Source organism: Sebastes umbrosus, chromosome 5, assembly GCF_015220745.1.
Source record: "Sebastes umbrosus isolate fSebUmb1 chromosome 5, fSebUmb1.pri, whole genome shotgun sequence".
Classification (NCBI taxonomy): domain Eukaryota; kingdom Metazoa; phylum Chordata; class Actinopteri; order Perciformes; family Sebastidae; genus Sebastes; species Sebastes umbrosus.
The window spans coordinates 31,474,976-31,488,817 of record NC_051273.1 but is presented as its reverse complement, the minus strand read 5'-3'; positions in this window follow the sequence as shown (position 1 = coordinate 31,488,817).

The window sequence follows — 13,842 nt, the reverse complement described above, 5'->3', positions numbered from 1 at the left end:
GTCTCAAGCAGTGATGACGAGAAAACTTGTGGACTGTGTAAGATGACATGTAAACTTCAGCCCCGACCGATGCCGACTCAAGTGACATCACTTGAGGCAATTTATCTTGTTACACGCAGCTCTTTCTGAAGACAGAAGAGGCTTTATACAACTTTTTTCACGGATGCATTAATACTCCCCAAGAGTACAACTTTACCAGGATATCTGCCAGACAACAACTCAGTGTTTTTTGTGACTCCTGCAACTTTTAGTTGATAATAAATAAGACGTGATGGGAAAATCTGTTTGCACCGGAGTCTTTTCTAAAAACCCTGTCATTTTTTCAGTTGTTTCCAGTCCAGATGAGCGGCTCAACAGCACAAGTAGAAACAAGGAATTTCTCAAAGAGTCTTCAAAGTTGGAGCCATTAAAGAGCACTAAATCAAGTTGCCAGTTGTCTCAGCAAAGGACTGTGTGATTTGGCATTATCTTTGCAATTACAAGGAAGGGAGGAAGGATCTGCGTAAGATCTCTCTGTCTATGCCCTTTACACACATGCACACACACACACACACACACACAACACACAAAGAGAGAGTGAGAGAGACAAGCCCTCCAGAGAGAGAAAATACACCTGAGGGATATCCTCTGTCTTTGATTTCATAGCTCTGCACTGCCTTAGTCCTAAATTAACTTAAATACCATAGTAATATAAAGAGGAGTGGTTTGGTGGGTGGTGGTTTGTGTTTGAGGGTTGAGGCATTTTGTGTTCATCAAAGTTAGGTTATGTCCGTTAATAACTGCTATTTGTGCCCAAAGTGTCATTTATTTTTGCTGCAGTTGTCATGTTATATTAAAGGACGTTCATCACGAATGTAAAGAACAACAGATTTCACAAATACCCGAAAGACAAAAATGCAAAGCACAAGACCTGAAAGGGAATGTCTATTCATCCCCCGGCCAATGACCTATACATGTAATTATGGGACCAGTTCAAGCAGCTTCAAATATACCCTGAAGAATGTCCTGAACCATCACTCCGTCGCCTCAGAACTGAAGTTTTTGTTTTTTTTAAGGCATTACAGCTCCCTCTTTCTTCATATGTCACATAGATTCAGAATCTGTGACCTGAAACAGCCCGAGGAGAGCGACTTCACAGGCAGTTTCCTCGGGGACTAATGTGTTTTCAGAGCGGCGACCATCTTTTTCGCTGTTTAATGAGCTCAGTCATAAATAAATGCATGGCCTTAATTAGCCTGCGTGTGGCGGGGGCACTGGAATTAGTGTGGAGCTGTGGAGATGGAGGCTCCATGCCCGAGTTCTTCTGGAGATGGTGATCCGGGCGTGGGGAGGTGGCCTTTGAGCAGATGCTCTCGCTCTCTGCTGGTTGAGGCCTCCATGACTCCCTCCTTTCATCTAAATCTATTAAGCTGCTTCTCACCGAGCTCTCCTTGGCCGATGGAGAGGCTTATATCGGACAGTGAGGGCCAAGCCTGGGACAAACTAATCTGTTTTTTTTAAGATGATTAGATCAGAATGATGAAATTAAGCTGGAGTTTAAAGGAAACTTCCATTGAATTATCGAGATGTGATACTGTAGTACAGTACGTGATGACGCAAGATGACGACGATGCATGCTATATAAGTTATGAGCTACAGTATATGGTAGGGACTTGCCACGCCATGTGGGAAAACCCCATGGGTAACACTTTATAATAACCATCATTTATAAATGGTAAATTGATAGCTAATTAAACTTAGTTAATAATTATTTTACTGATCGGAAACAACTAAATGATAATTAATAAAATATTTATGTTATTTTAATTGTTTATTGTTGCACACATTACAACATTTTGGTTATTTTGGTTGTACCAACCAAATATAAACACAATAAAAATGGCTAATTTAGGTTATTTATATGTTCAAGCTAAGGCCAGCAAAGTGGGCAGGGTCCATTTTTGTGTGCTGCACACTATTAGCTGTATATTTAGAGACTAAAATTAAGTTATTTATGTAAAAGCAAAGTTAGTGTGCTTCACAATGAAAGCAAAACAACAATGTAAGGGGGGAAATATTCTTCATTGGTTCCTTTACTGACAAAAAGACACTGTTAACCACAAGCTAGCCTGTTGGCTTCCCAGCTAGCAGTGGCAATGCTAACAATGCAAAAATGCCGGTCATTTTAGACTACCAAAGGGACAACTTTTGCCTTTTAAAGTGATGTGTGTTTACTCGACTAACGTCGGGTCCTAAAATCCAGATATGAGTTAGCATTTTTGCACTTCTGATTCCCTCGTCTCAAAGTCAACACGCTTTTTGATTGAGTTTTTAGTTAGATGCCTAAACTAGATCTGTGGTTAACACAAGCTGAAGAGAATTTGTTCTACAACATAAAATGTGTCAGTAAATATTCCACTTGTGAACTTTGAAGCTTTTACATGTCTTAAAAACGGCGATTGCTAACAAGCGGTTAAATTGAGACTAGAGAGGTTGTCGAGGACGGTAAGGGGACTCGAGGACTTCATCACGCTCAAGCGACTGTGGTGTAGTCTGTTTATAGCCTAATGTTAGCTTTTTTTCTCCTGGCGATTGCATTTATGCTTCAAAAATCCTAAAACGGTGTTTGTTTGTGAAGATTATCTTGATTATATGTGTAAATATCATAAATGTTTGCCACAGAGCTTATTTTCTGCAATAATCAAAAACCCAATGGAAAAATCCCATTGGCTTTTTGTTGAGGGAACCATGGTAATGCAAACTTCCTAGTTGGCCTACAAAAATACATCATTCCTGCAGCACTCTATGCTAGTATGCCTAACTGAGGGACAAACATAATGATATAATTTTCCTTCTTAAAGTGACAGGTATTTAAGTACGAAATTAAACATTAGGTCTCTCAATGTCACGTACACAGATGTCTTTAGATTTAATGCACACAGATGAGGTTCCTGGGGTGTTCTTCAAGTACAATTCATTTACTTCAGTGTCAAAACACTGGGAATTATCAGGTATGTCAATTTCTATTCAAAACTCCTGAACCAAATGAGTCAAACGCTCCTTTATAGAAAGTCCATAATGTAGGGGAGACTCTTAAAGGTCCCATATTGTAAAAAGGGACATTTTCATGTCTTTTATATTATAAAGGAGGTTTAAGTTCTATATAAATACTGTGAAAGTATCGAAACACTGAATCCACAGAGAAATACACACAGCCCGTATTCAGAAACTGACCTTTTGAAACAAGCAGTTAGGATTTCTGTACATTTGTGATGTCACAAATCTACAAATATTTAGACCATTTCACAGTTTTAAACGTAAACATTCTAAATGTGTCCCAGTTTATTTCCTGTTGCAGTGTATGTGAATGACATAAGCTGACAGGAAGTAAACATGGACCCAAGCTGTTGCCTAGCAACGCAATTCTGTTGCAATTCCATTGCAATTCCATTGAAATGCACTAAAACGGAGCGTTTCAGACAGAGGGTAAATACAGGTATATTCAGGCAGACAGAATGAGGAAAATAAAGTTTTTTTTTTAAATTAAAGTATGTACCCATGCTCTAGTAGAAACACAAAATACAAGTATGAACCTGAAAATGAGCATGATATGTCCCCTTTAAATATATATTATTAATTGATTGATTGTCTTCAACCAAAGGTCGAGAAGTGAGATGAGTATGTTACTACCAGCAGATCAGGTGGGCAGCCGCAGTGAGAGACGGGACCATTCACAATACGCAGGTGGTGACAGAAACATTACTAAAGCGGGCGAATGCCTGTTGGCGACGTGGTGACTAATTCCCCCTCTCATATTGCATTCTAAGTTACAGTGCAACTATGAGAACGCTGGGGGCTCCTCTGCTCCGGCACCGGCCAAAACCCGAGCACAAACACACACCACTGATGACTAACCCAGCCTCGCTCTGATGAAAGCAGAGAGGGGCCTATCATCTCTCTTGACCAGCGCATCCGTTGTCCACATTGACATCACCGCTCCTGACCATGTAACCAGCTCCAGCTCCAGCACAGCACACGTTGCCATCTCACCACACATCACACATTTGTCCAAAACAATTTGTGCAGAGTGGTCCTGGATCCAGATTGTAAAAAAAAAAAAATACATCGGGAACAGACATTAGTAATATTGCCGGGCCATATGTGTGGCCGACCACTGAGGTCACCTGACACTGAAGGTCACCTTTTTCAGTTCAAATTATTAAGTGCTTCCCCCTCTAATCAGATGAGACGTCCCACATACTGCCCATGCTCATGGCAACCAGTTTATTTATAGGCTCCAAACTGAAATGACCAGTTGGTTTAATTTAATAGTGAGCAATAGGATTATACATGGAAACAAATTACCTAAGTGGGGGTACACGCTACCAAAATCTTTTAACAATGATGGAAACCACGGACATGATGTCTCCCAGTATTATTTCATTATTGGGTTTAGCCTCTGCATCTGTCAGCTAGGCCTGGCTTCTGGATGGGCCCAGCTTGTGTCCAGACTGACGCACAGCTGCTAGCAGCTCACATAGACCCCACGCCCCAGCCATCCCACACTACAGGGTCACGGAGGGGAAGGGCAGCATCCTATCCCACCAGCAACCACAGACGTCTATTACCCAATTACAACTCAATATCATAGCCTGCTGTGGTCAAAAGACACAAGTCAGACATGATTTCATGTTTTTCTGCCCTGTATATCTGGAGAAGATGTTTGTCCAACCCAACAATGACTTCATCTGCAGATCACGGTGTCTGTTATTGTGCCTTCCTCGGAGCGAGCGGAACATCTATTCTGACATTGAACCTCTTTAAACGTGAGTAAGCGCAGACATTACTTAATCTGATGGAGTGCAAGGGGCCAACATCAGCATACGAGCGGAAAGCTTAAAGACGTAGTAAACCATTCGTCCTCTAAAAGGAGTTGCGCTGGTGACAAGATTATTATTATTTTTTATCAAGGAATGAAATTAGACTTCAGCCTTAATATCTCAGAGGCTGTCTCATTCCCAAACTACTCCGCTATGCTTGCCAACTGCAATCAGAAATAACTCTGTCCCTTCAACTTAATGAAAAACAAGCACTTGGCTATAAACTTGTAGTCATCCTCTATCCAATCACATTGTCTTGAGTAATTAAAATGATTAGCTTAATTAGCTTAATTAACTAAATTTGACTACAGGACATGGCCATATGGTGAAGAAAAACAAAGATGGGAGCTAATTAAAGTTAAAATAATGCAGGTTTTAATTAACTCAACCCTTAGGCATCAACATTTTCAAATTTATCCAAGCTGATAATTAAAAAGTCCTCTTGCCCAAGCAACATTTCTTCTCTGAGCTAATTAAATCTGGAAATAAATTAGCAACATGACGCTCCAAATATTAATTCCTGCTAGAAGATGACTTCACTTTCTAATGAAATTAATTAGCTGCACTGGACCCTCAATCAGATGCCAGGCGCTGTCCGTGAGCATAGACCTCATGTAATCTAGCGCCGGGCTAAGGGCCCGGGGGCAGAAATTTACAATTGTAATGAACACTCTTTAACTGTGTGTCTCTCTTAATATACCAAATGAACATGTAGATCTATTTATGCCAAAGGCTTCCTCATTTATAAAGGAGCGGCAGGACCAGCTAGTTAAAACTTTCTGTTTTTTCCAGAAAGAATGTGTAGTGCGAGAGAGCACATAACCACATGGCTGCCAAAAGCAATGCCAAGACCAGCTTCAGCAGCCTGTAAGGTTCCACAGGCTGTGCCTGTGTGTGTGCCAGCCTATTACAGAAGACCCTCATGAATTCACCCCCCTACACTCTCTTGGCAGCTTAAGGGGATGACACTGTGGACGGGGAAGATGCAGTAAAATGTATCCGTCTGCATTTTCGAGTCCTTACTGTCTCCATTGCCGATGCATGTAATTTACTGTATATACTGGGGCAGTGTTGTTAAACAAACTTCATTATGGACCATTATGGCTCCGTTCAAACACACGTCTGGTGTGTGAGACACGTTAAAAAAGTCAGCAATGGCAGGATTTCACCTTATATTCTTATATATTTTAGGAGACTGTTAGCAAAAAATAGACACAGTTTACTGCATCAGTGGAAAAGCAGGTTAAAACGTATTCAAACAGATTTCGAGATTATGATTAAGAAGATAAGATCAAGATGAAATTTTAATGATCCCCAAAGGGAAAGTGCATAAAAATTAAATAATTACGGCTAAATCCAAAAAGTTCTAGTGTGCAGAGCCACGACAAACGAGTCAGGTACGATAGTTTATCACAAGTTCATAATGTATCACAACTATACTGCAGAAAAAATAGCAATTTAGGTCGGCTTGATAATAAAGGTATAATAATTTAAAGGTCCCATATTATGCTCATTTTCAGGTTCATATTTTTATTTTCGGTTTCTACTAGAACATGTTTACATGCTGTAATGCTCAAAAACCCATTTATTTTCCTCATACATCATCAATAATATACCTGTATTTACCCTATGTGTGAAACGCTCTGTTTTAGCGCATTTCAGCGGAATTGCGTTGCTGGGCAACAGCTTGGGTCTATATTTATTTCCTGTATACACTGCGGCTTTGTCTAAAATTGCATGCTGTAATATTTTACCGTAAATAGTATGCAATTCACGTACTATTGGTTTCATACTAAGGTTTCGAGCATACAAAAAAATCTCACATACTGTTTTTTACCGTACTAATTGGCATGTTAGTATGGGATTTTAGACGCAACCTGGTCCACATTTAGAATGCTTATGTTTAAAACTGTGTCTATATATTGTGCGGTTGTGACATCACAACTATACAGAAATCCTGACGGCTGGTTTAAAGGCAGAGTTTCTGAATATGTGTGCATTTTTACCACTTATTGAGCGTTTTGATACTTTCACAGAATTTATACAGCACTTGAACCTGCTTTATAAATAAAAAACCAACAACAGGAAAAACTCACTTTTTACAATATGGGACCTTTAAGTTCACACAAATAACTCTCAACTCAAATATGACTCACACTGCAAACTCGAGTGGATGTCTTGTGTTTATCACACAGGCGAAATAATGTCAGTCAGTGTCTTGAATGTATTTATGTTAATAGGATAATATGCAGTAAAACTACCTGGAATTATTGTGTACAACAATCTGCAGCGCTGTGTTCACTTCTTTGTTAGCACACTGCTTTCCTTTCATTAATTAAGTCAGTACAAGTCTCGCGCTCAATGTCCCTGATCAATACGATGCGTTTTCTATTATTCAGAGCCCGCTAACCACGTCAGCAGCCTGACGCACAAACAAAGATGCGGGCCATACAGTAGGTGCCTCTCCAGAGGCTGCACCGCGTCCTCTCTCAGACGCTTGTTACAGCCTGTTGGCAAAGTGCGGCATGAAGGGCAAAACCTTCATTTTGCTCTGGTGACAGAAGTCGCTGTGGCCTTTGTGTCGAGCATGTTCTCTCAAAACAAAAAAGCCTGCAATGTCTTTAAAATTGAGATAATTGTGTTTACTGGGCACAGAGCGGCTTTCAGTCTGCGCAGACAACAAACTATGAAGAGGAAAAAGCTCTCTTTTGATTCTGTCAGTTTTTCAATAATTAATGCTCTCCTCTGGCAATTTTGATCCGATATGTAAATAGTATCTCATCCCATTATGCAGAGCATTGATGAATATGACAAAATTTCCAAGAGATGACAGTACCGGCTCACGCGGTTGCGGGCAAACATTACAATACGCTAATGACCCGGGCCTTTAATGCCATCCCATCTGAGACATTAGAGAATTTGAAATTAAAGGTACAGTTGGCACACACGACAAAGTGGCCCTCATCTAAGTGGAATCCCCACATCAGTCAGGATGCAGCCATGATGCGCCCGAGCCGAGCTTAAAGCTAGTTATAGCTCACATCAAAGGAACGTCATCATGCCCAACAGCTACCCTTGCCATTTGGATCCCACTGAATCCGATCCTTTAGTTACATTTTTCAAGCTCTCTCTCCTCCAGCTTGCACGCTTTAAACACCATTAAAATGGAAAAATATAGTGTTTTCTGCATCAGCCCCGGCCTTCGTTATTTCACAGACTTGTCCTTGTTATCTTGATGGCAGTAAACAAGCGGCATACACTCCTCTGAATTCTCGGCTCTAGTGCGGAGTTGTCTGACAAAGTGGTCAAGAATGTAGACACAATTAGTGCTTCAAAGAAGCGTCTAGATATCAACGAGGTGGTGCAATGACCTTTGAAACAAAGGATTCTAAACACTGGGATGATAGATATGCACTAGCTGCCTGCCCATGAAGGTCCGACTCATTTATTTCAGGTGTTTTTCATATGTTCCGCTTTGAAGAATAATAAAGCTCAATGCTCTAATCATGCTGCTCGGGGGCTGTGATATTTCTCTTAGATATTAATAACACAGAAAGTATACAGAGGCGTCGGAGATCGGGTCAAATACATACACAGCTTTTAGACAAAGCGGAGCGTCTGATGGTGACTGTTGATTTGATGTTCAGAGCTACTTTCCTAATTATCATGCCGTGGATTATATCATGAAAGAGTTTTATCTTTTTCCACCCTTTTTTTGACGAAGCTTTCAGGGAACCAACGCGATGAAACCTGGTTTCTAAATGATGTACTCCACACCGGCCTTGCTCAGCGACCCCAAAAATACACTTTTATGCTTTAATAACCCCTGACAGCACACAGAAGTCATCTCCAGACCTCCCGGCACATGTACCTGCAGAAAAAAAAACATGTCTTCTTCGAACAATAACACATCAAGATTCGCTTAAACGAGTCTTAACATGTCTCCAACTGCACCTTTCGTGACCTACCTCAGACATGAAAGGTTAATCCATGACAGGGTTAAAAACTTATCTGGCCTCTCTGGTCACATAACATCCCAATTACTTTAACAATCTCACAGTGAATGGGGGGAGAGAGAGAGAGAGAGAGGGGGAACGAAAGAGATGGGAGAGAAGAAAAATACAATAGATAAAAGTCTGTCTCGGAGTAAAAGATAAGTTCTTATCTTAATCTAATGACTCCACAGCCTTAATTTGTCAGACCTGGCTTGCCTGGAAGGGAGAAAAAAAAAAAGAGTACACAGTGTTAATAAGGGACATCTCTCAAGTCTCGGTGTCTGCGAGCAGAGGAGAAAGGATCATCGGCGGAACATTCAGTGGCGACGGCGAGATGTGCTTCATTCTGCGTGTGTAGTTTTTTTACTTCTGCTAACAGTTGCTAATTAGCACCTTATCACCCTCCAAGTGGAGACGCCAAGCGCTGGGTATTTATAACCCAACTCCATTGACTGAGCAGATAAACAGCTCGGCGAGGCCAATGGCCACATTAAACATTTCGCTGGTGTTGTGGAAGTATTTTGCTGCATTATTCTAGACAAGATGTGAGATTCCTGAAGAAAGCAGTCACTACGTTTACATGCACACTAATGTTCAACTATTATTCGAAATATCACAATATTCCAGATTTGATAAACAGGTCATGTACACAGCATATTCTGTTTGGATATTCTGAACTAGGTGTTTTTCCTAATGGAGCATTTTCAGATTAAGACGTGTGGGATATGACAATATTATTCAGGTTTTAGGAGCGTTCTTTGGACTAGGGATGCACCGGTCCGACTTCTTCAGTCCCGATACGATACTTGGGCTTTGTGTATCGGCCGGCACCGAGTACCGATCCGATACCAGTGTTTAATTAATAAGCTGTATGCCTCACTGTGTGGAAGTGACTGGGATCATTCTTTTATGTTTAAGGAAATATCAGACTTGACTTAAACATTGCTTTCCTAACCTTGTAAAATAAAATGTAACAATTAAATACATAGATATACATTTACTGAATTGTTATTTATTATTAAAATAATAAGTACATACACCAGCAACTTGGTAAAAAAAAAAAAAACATTTTAATGTAGCAACAAATTGGTCAAAACTTAAACAGAAATTAAAATTCCTGTCTATAATTATATAGTATGTAATCACAGAAGTGAATTGAATAGATTGGCCCCATAGTTATCGATACCTGATCCAACCATTTCAGTCAGTATCGGCCCCGATATCTGATCCGGTATTGATGCATCTCTTCTTTGTACATGTATACAGCGCGTTCAGAATATTCATCTCAATTGGTGTTTTTACTTTGCGACACACGCCCCTCTTGCCTGTTTACGTCCAGCTCTGTGCATTGTACACAAACCAACAGGCCGAGAGTTTGCAGGGATGCAGAATTATTTTTTGGATATGCGCAAATATCTTAACACCGACCTTTTTAAGAAGGTGGTTGAAGGAATGAAGTGGGAGGCTGCGTTCGCACGGTCCGAAAAAAACATATTTTGACGCAAAAATGGCACAAGCGGCTCCTGCTGTTCCACTTTTCTAAATTTTGACGTGGTAAACAACATGTTAGGGCATCGACCCCTGTCAATCTTAGCCGAGAATGGCGTCGACGTGGGATTCACCGGCCCCCTGCGATGAGGATGCTCTGAGCTCCTCAAATGGACCAGATGATGATGATGATGGTAAGAAAAAGGGAAAAAGACAACTAGGTAGCCAGCTGGCTTGTTTTTAATTCAGCATGATGTATGTCATGGGGCTAATTGGAACATGCACGGCTGCATGAAAAAGGAATATTAGTGGAATATTCATGTTTATTAACCATGTAAACAGCTTAGTAGGAATATTGTCTTTATCGGAGTAAGGGCAAAAAAATTAATATTTGGTGCATCTAAACGTAGTCATTGCCTTTTAGATCAATTTCACGTGAACTCACTGCTCGAAAGGTCACTCTACTCTACTCTCTACTCTTTAATGTAGGAATTAGGGCTGTCAAAGTTAACGTGATTATAACACGTTAACGCACATTTGTTTTAACGCCATTAATTTCTTTAACGCATTAATGCAAATTGCGATTTTTAGGTTTTAAAGCTAGAGTGATGACATACATGCATTTGCATAAAGCAAGCATATTTGTCCACACCCATGTTGACAAGAGTGTTAAATACTTGACAAATCTCCCTTTAAGGTACATTTTGAACAGATAGAAAATGTGATTAGTTTGCGATTAATCGCGATTAAATATTTGAATCGATAGACAGCCCTAGTGTTAACATGTAAGATACAAATTAAATGTGATGATTTATGTTTAAAATCAGTTTATCTCACCTTCCTAGTATGTCTCTATGATGATGTTTTTTAGCCAGACCACTCCTGTTGTTAGCGCCCTGCTAATGCTACGAGTGCAGTCATGTATTGCATGAATGGATCCCTTTGGAATCAAACCGTTAAACCTGCCAGTGTTGTCGACACGCTTTGCTAACGGAGCTACACAAGAACAGACTGACACAAATGACACGGAAAAATAAAAAACATGCCTCTCCGAGCTGCAATTTCTTCGACAAGACAAAGGCAATAGAATGCGAGCATTGTGTGAGAGCAAATCTCAGAAGATTAATTTGAAGTGTTCACTGAATTGTGATTCCTTTTAATTAATGATAGAATTAACTGCTTTGTTAATGCGTTCCTGGAGGAAATGAGCTGCTGGCAAATTCTGCGGAGAACAAAAGGAGGACACATCTCTCTTGACGTTTGTGCGAGTCTAAGTTTGCCAGTGTCGGGGTGCAACAGCTCACGTTGGGTGAAATTTATCTTGAAGGAATGTTTTCCTGCACTGTTAGGAGACAGTGATTCGAAACCACGACCTTGTTTGAAATCAATAAAGGCAGTGCTGCTGAAACTAACTGGTGTTTTCATGGTAGCTGAAGGTGAAACATGTTGCAGGGGTGTTGATATCATTTTCAAACTGCACGCATGATGTTTGCTGTCAATTATCAGCTGCCAACTGTTGTGATAAAGCTTATATTATCAGCTAAAGTCGAATGAATCACCGATTTATGCAAAGCACCCACCTGTTTAAAGGATCATTTCAGTTTATTACAACTTGAGTCTTACTTTTGTAGTTTTGATCATCATTCCTATTTGGTTAATTGATGAGATCTGGGAACATGATGACATCATGAAAAATAAGTCAGAAACATGAGCTGCAGTAACAGTAAGGTGGTGCTCAAAACAGACTAGTCTGTCTAGTCTGAGAAGTAAAGCCAATGTTGAAGCCCTGCTCTCTCCATGTTAGCGGATGGTACATGGGCTAAAAACAACTAAAAAGTGAAAGTACACGTCAAATAAATTTTTTCCCAAAGATGGTTTCTGTCATTCTAGGTTGTTCTTATCACGCTGACGTATGTTCAAGTGTTAATTTTTCTGATAACTTTGGTTTTAATTAGTTATTTGATGCTATAAAAAGGGGATGAGACATCAAGATTTACAGCTGCGATTCTCTCTCGCTAACAAGCTGCGGCCGTGCTCGGATTGCGATCGGTTCGGTCGGATGTGTGGGCGAGACCTTGATACCGCGGCTCCAGCCCCCTCGATCATTACTGTGTAGACTCCAAATGACGTCACAAGCGCAAAATGGGAAATCGGATATTTTGGCATCAGTGGGAGGAAGTGGAGACGCGTCGTCCATCTATATATACAGTCTATGATTAAAACCATGTGGAACTTCTCTCGTGTTCCAAGCGTGTAGGAGAAATACGGTGGCAGACGCGAAAACATGAAAACATGAAAACATGAAAACACGAAAACACGAAAGGCCTTATCTAGAGCCAGTGCTTGGTTTGTCCGTTCTGGGCTACTGTAGAAACGTGGCGGCCAGCTCCATGAAGAGGACCCGCTCCCTGTGTAGATATAAACAGCTCATTCTAACAAAAACACAACGATTCTTCTTTTCAGGTGATTATAGAGAAAAAACATACATATACATATTATATTCTATTTCCGATAGATCCCCCTAAATGTTACACACTAGTCCTTTAATACTGCATCAGTGTAACACTTTTACAACATCAGTACACCGTGTGCTCCCTGACAACAGCATCGAGGTATGTTTGGAGTAGATTCAGAGTTTCAGAACATTTTCTTTTTGACAGAGTACTTTGTGATGATTTCGTGTCGGGCAAGACACGGAGACAGAAAATCACTGAGATTTCAGGAACAGTCATATTGGAAGTGGATTTGAGCGAGCATTACAGGCTACATCCCTGCAGTGGCTTTTAACACATACTAAATTACTCTGCGTCCACGCCCATACTCGATATAAATCCATCAAAGGAGAGAGAGGGAGGGGGAAAAAAAATGTGTGTGAGAAGTGAACACAGCGCTATATCTTTTCATCCAGTCATTCAAGGCATTTAATGAACTATTTGGAGTGTGTCTCTCCAGTGAGCTGGGATATGCATCCTTAAAGTGAGAGCAGATTTCGAAGCAGCATGTTCTTCAATCCTGTGCCACTGGGTACAATATGATAGCACATGTGCTCTTTTTAAAAGTGACCCATGTAGATCCAAATGCTTAATACTACATACTTTTACTAAAGTAAGGTTTGAATGCAGGACTTTAACTAGTAGTGGAGATGAGTATTTTCACATTGTGACTGCAGCACGTACTTTGAAGGTTTACTCTGCCCTGGCCTGGTGGGTTGGACAAATGGCTGTGATTGGCTGAATGACCAGTCAATCGATCTAACTTGACCAATAGCCTTTCATGTATATAGATGTCATTCTCTGAAGCACTGTTTTTACATATTTTAGTTTTGTTTCATCTCAGGAAAAAGTGTGTGTGTGTGGGGGGGTGAAATCATGTTTCGGTGAAAGTCCGGGTGTCATAAAACCCACAACACCCACGGGTGCGACGCCACTGCTGGCATCCTACGAAACTAGAAAAACGGAATCCATTGGTACCAACCATGTCATACTAGCATGTCGGGAAGA